Source organism: Rhinichthys klamathensis, unplaced genomic scaffold (assembly GCF_029890125.1).
Source record: "Rhinichthys klamathensis goyatoka isolate OS25496 unplaced genomic scaffold, OSU_Roscu_1.1 h1tg000142l_1, whole genome shotgun sequence".
Classification (NCBI taxonomy): Eukaryota; Metazoa; Chordata; class Actinopteri; order Cypriniformes; family Leuciscidae; genus Rhinichthys; species Rhinichthys klamathensis.
The window spans coordinates 679,093-685,000 of NW_026606677.1; positions in this window are offsets into that span (position 1 = coordinate 679,093).

Here is a 5,908-nt window from a genome sequence, read left to right on the forward strand (position 1 = left end):
AAGTAAATCGCGCACACAATATAATAGTTCGTTCCCCCATTTTAAGTAAATCGCGCACACAATATAATTCGTTCCCCCATTTTAAGTAAATCGCGCACACAATATAATAATTCGTTCCCCGTTTTAAGTAAATCGCGCACACAATATAATAATTCGTTCCTCCGTTTTAAGTAAATCGCGCACACAATATAATAGTTCGTTCCCCCATTTTAAGTAAATCGCACACACAATATAATAGTTCGTTCCCCCGTTTTAAGTAAATCGCGCACACAATATAATAGTTCGTTCCCCGTTTTAAGTAAATCGTGCACACAATATAATAATCCGTTCCCCCGTTTTAAGTAAATCGCGCAATGTTTTAAGTAAATCGCGCACACAATATAATAGTTCGTTCCCCCGTTTTAAGTAAATCGCGCACACAATATAATTCGTTCCCCCATTTTAAGTAAATCGCGCACACAATATAATAGTTCGTTCCCTCAGTTTAAGTAAATTGCGCACACAATCTAATAATTCGTTCCCCCGTTTTAAGTAAATCGCGCACACAATATAATAATTCGTTCCTCCGTTTTAAGTAAATCGCGCACACAATATAATAGTTCGTTCCCCCATTTTAAGTAAATCGCGCACACAATATAATTCGTTCCCCCATTTTAAGTAAATCGCGCACACAATATAATAATTCGTTCCCCCATTTTAAGTAAATCGCGCACACAATATAGTAGTTCGATCCCCCATTTTAAGTAAATCGCGCACACAATCTAATAATTCGTTCCCCCGTTTTAAGTAAATCGCGCACACAATATAATAATTCGTTCCCCCGTTTTAAGTAAATCGCGCACACAATATAATAATTCGTTCCCCCATTTTAAGTAAATCGCGCACACAATATAATAGTTCGTTCCCCCGTTTTAAGTAAATCGCGCACACAATATAATAGTTCGTTCCCCCATTTTAAGTAAATCGCGCACACAATATAATAGTTCGTTCCCTCGTTTTAAGTAAATCGCGCACACAATATAATAGTTCGTTCCCCCCTTTTAAGTAAATCGCGCACACAATATAATAATTCGTTCCCCCGTTTTAAGTAAATCGCACACACAATATAATAGTTCGTTCCCCCATTTTAAGTAAATCACACACACAATATAATAATTCGTTCCCCCGTTTTAAGTAAATCACACACACAATATAATAATTCGTTCCCCCGTTTTAAGTAAATCGCACACACAATATAATAGTTCGTTCCCCCATTTTAAGTAAATCGCGCACACAATATAATAGTTCGTTCCCTCGTTTTAAGTAAATCGCGCACACAATATAATAGTTCGTTCCCCCCTTTTAAGTAAATCGCGCACACAATATAATAATTCGTTCCCCCGTTTTAAGTAAATCACACACACAATATAATAATTCGTTCCCCCGTTTTAAGTAAATCACGCACACAATATAATAATTCGTTCCCCCGTTTTAAGTAAATCGCACACACAATATAATAGTTCGTTCCCCCGTTTTAAGTAAATCGCGCACACAATATAATAGTTCGTTCCCCGTTTTAAGTAAATCGTGCACACAATATAATAATCCGTTCCCCCGTTTTAAGTAAATCGCGCAATGTTTTAAGTAAATCGCGCACACAATATAATAGTTCGTTCCCCCCTTTTAAGTAAATCGCGCACACAATATAATAGTTCGTTCCCCCATTTTAAGTAAATCGCGGACACAATCTAATAATTCGTTCCCCCGTTTTAAGTAAATCGCGCACACAATATAATAATTCGTTCCTCCGTTTTAAGTAAATCGCGCACACAATATAATAGTTCGTTCCCCCATTTTAAGTAAATCGCGCACACAATATAATTCGTTCCCCCATTTTAAGTAAATCGCGCACACAATATAATAATTCGTTCCCCGTTTTAAGTAAATCGCGCACACAATATAATAATTCGTTCCTCCGTTTTAAGTAAATCGCGCACACAATATAATAGTTCGTTCCCCCATTTTAAGTAAATCGCACACACAATATAATAGTTCGTTCCCCCGTTTTAAGTAAATCGCGCACACAATATAATAGTTCGTTCCCCGTTTTAAGTAAATCGTGCACACAATATAATAATCCGTTCCCCCGTTTTAAGTAAATCGCGCAATGTTTTAAGTAAATCGCGCACACAATATAATAGTTCGTTCCCCCGTTTTAAGTAAATCGCGCACACAATATAATTCGTTCCCCCATTTTAAGTAAATCGCGCACACAATATAATAGTTCGTTCCCTCAGTTTAAGTAAATTGCGCACACAATCTAATAATTCGTTCCCCCGTTTTAAGTAAATCGCGCACACAATATAATAATTCGTTCCTCCGTTTTAAGTAAATCGCGCACACAATATAATAGTTCGTTCCCCCATTTTAAGTAAATCGCGCACACAATATAATTCGTTCCCCCATTTTAAGTAAATCGCGCACACAATATAATAATTCGTTCCCCCATTTTAAGTAAATCGCGCACACAATATAGTAGTTCGATCCCCCATTTTAAGTAAATCGCGCACACAATCTAATAATTCGTTCCCCCGTTTTAAGTAAATCGCGCACACAATATAATAATTCGTTCCCCCGTTTTAAGTAAATCGCGCACACAATATAATAATTCGTTCCCCCATTTTAAGTAAATCGCGCACACAATATAATAGTTCGTTCCCCCGTTTTAAGTAAATCGCGCACACAATATAATAGTTCGTTCCCCCATTTTAAGTAAATCGCGCACACAATATAATTCCTTCCCCCGTTTTAAGTAAATCGCGCACACAATATAATAATTCCTTCCCCCGTTTTAAGTAAATCGCGCACACAATATAATAGTTCGTTCCCCCGTTTTAAGTAAATCGCGCACACAATATAATAGTTCGTTCCCCCGTTTTAAGTAAATCGCGCACACAATATAATAGTTCGTTCCCCCATTTTAAGTAAATCGCGCACACAATATAATTCGTTCCCCCGTTTTAAGTAAATCGCGCACACAATATAATAATTCGTTCCCCCGTTTTAAGTAAATCGCGCACACAATATAATAGTTCGTTCCCCCATTTTAAGTAAATCGCGCACACAATATAATTCGTTCCCCCATTTTAAGTAAATCGCGCACACAATATAATAATTCGTTCCCCCATTTTAAGTAAATCGCGCACACAATATAATAGTTCGTTCCCCCGTTTTAAGTAAATCGCGCACACAATATAATAATTCATTCCCCCGTTTTAAGTAAATCGAGGTAATCGAGGTTTCACGTAAATCGAGGTAATGAATTAGTAAAACGTGCTGACGTATTAGTAAGTAGTGGGAACCAATTGTTGATATACATATTTGTTCTTATGTCATGTGTGGCTCTGTAGGTTTATCACGAGTTACAGCCATATTTTTAAGAGCTATTGTATTTTTTTCCCACTGTTTTTTTTTATTATTTATTTGTTTTATAGTAGTGGATCACAGCCGTAGCACATCATCACTTTGAGTGCTCGTGGAGAATAATGTTTAAGTGTTGTTAACATCAGGAGTGTGTTCTCAGAGCTCTCGCGGCTCTTACACGCAGAAACACGAGCGAACGAAGTGAAGATTCTCAGACAATCCGCATTTAAATCAGGGCAAACGCTGACTAATTCACTAGATTACAGAATAACTGGCCAAATCTGAGTCCCATCGGCCTGACCTTTGACCTCTGGTGTTCCTCTGAGTCCCATCGGCCTGACCTTTGACCTCTGGTGTTCCTCTGAGTCCCGTCGGCCTGACCTTTGACCTCTGGTGTTCCTCTGAGTCCCGTCAGCCTGACCTTTGACCACTGGTGTTCCTCTGAGTCCCGTCGGCCTGACCTTTGACCTCTGGTGTTCCTCTGAGTCCCGTCAGCCTGACCTTTGACCTCTGGTGTTCCTCTGAGTCCCGTCGGCCTGACCTTTGACCTCTGGTGTTCCTCTGAGTCCCATCGGCCTGACCTTTGACCTCTGGTGTTCCTCTGAGTCCCGTCGGCCTGACCTTTGACCTCTGGTGTTCCTCTGAGTCCCGTCGGCCTGACCTTTGACCTCTGGTGTTCCTCTGAGTCCCATCGGCCTGACCTTTGACCTCTGGTGTTCCTCTGAGTCCCGTCGGCCTGACCTTTGACCTCTGGTGTTCCTCTGAGTCCCGTCGGCCTGACCTTTGACCTCTGGTGTTCCTCCTCGTGTCCTGGTGTGTGATGGAGGAAGACCAGCTCACTGTGATCAGTTCACACACACACACACACACACACACACACGTGTCCATAATGCACATGTACAACCCTCACGATCACTCAGGTATATTCAATCACTGTAATCTATAATCAATACTCCAATAAATCAATGTTCTGTGTTTCTTTTCAATCTTTTGTCCAGTTCAGTTCTGCACATGTAGATATGAAGCACTCTAACATGTAGAATGTGTGTCTGTGTATAAAACACGTGAAGTTTGTATATCATATAAATTTAGCAAAATATCATATCATACACGTATATATCAGAGACACGCTTTAAGAACATTGTGTTTTGATGCACTTCCCAGTTTTGAGCTGAATTCTGCTTCTTTCAAACCAGTGGAAAGACAACATCCAAAAAAGTGTTTATTTTATTGCTCTTTTTTGCGTTTGTAGGAATCTTCAAATGCGTGTGTTTGAGTCAGAAATATGCACTTATAGTATGATGATATCTATATTATGTTTTACCGTTCATTCAGGATGATGAATGAGGCACGTGACTCTGAAACACAGACACTGATGTTTGAAGGTGAAGTGGGGTTGCCGTGACAACAAATAGTGCTTTAGTGATTGCTTAGGAACATGTAGAATGATGTCAATGCGACGGAGATCGTGCGTGTGCGCATGCGCAGTTTTTGCTCCGGGGATCATTTATAATAAAAGTCCCTTTGGTCTTTGTTATAATTCAGTTTTCTGCTGAGATCAGGTGATGTTCTTGGGCTCATCTGAATAAGGTTGAGTAGAGTTTTAATCAAATCTGCGTCCTCTCTGTAATCTAAAACCATTAGCATCACCACTTTATTATGATTAAAATAAAGGTAATCATACACTAGAAATGGTCAATTTGAGGCAGTCCCATCTCTGCATGTGGTCATGTGTGTTATACATGGATTTCTCTGCAACGTCATCACTGCTTGCGCACGCAACCGGGAGGCAGAAAAAAAGACGTGTAACTTATGTGTGCAGTCATGAAATGTGGCAGGTCGTAAAGTAACGTAAACAAGCGTAACATAACTTCTATAAAAGCAAATTCGACCGTCCAGTAGATGCTGCACTGCTAACATTGGCTATTACATTACTAGCCTAACATGGTAATTCATATATCGCAGTAACACTGCAAAATTAAAGACAGACAAACAGATCCAACTAAAATCACGTTTTATTGAGTCAGCAGTTATATACAAACAATAAGGAAAGCTTCGATAAGGTTGTTGCAGTAGCGGACAGCTCTCCGATCCGGCTTTCTGCCTCTGGGATGCGCGCGCAGCCTGTAGTGTTTGTAAACAGGAAACCCGTGTATGGCAAAGTGGATCGTGTGATGCCCTGTCCCAAATGGAACCCTAAGCACTCGCGGTCTTCCTCTGAGTCCGCATTTTCGCGACGTAACGCCGCTTTGAATGTCGGGAAGAAGTCTGCTGTGGAGTCCTCATCAGCGCGGGCTCGGCAAAAGTGCGCATCAAGGGCGCAAATCGACCACAGAGGGGGCGCTCGCGAGCACCCTTCTGAGATCTAAAAATGACAAATGGGACACACTGCGGTCTCACGGACTTAACGGACACGCGCACGCGGCAGCCATTGAAAGTCCACAAGACCGAAAGTGCACATGAAGTGTGCCATTTGGGACAGGGCCTGATTGAGAGTTAGATCTGT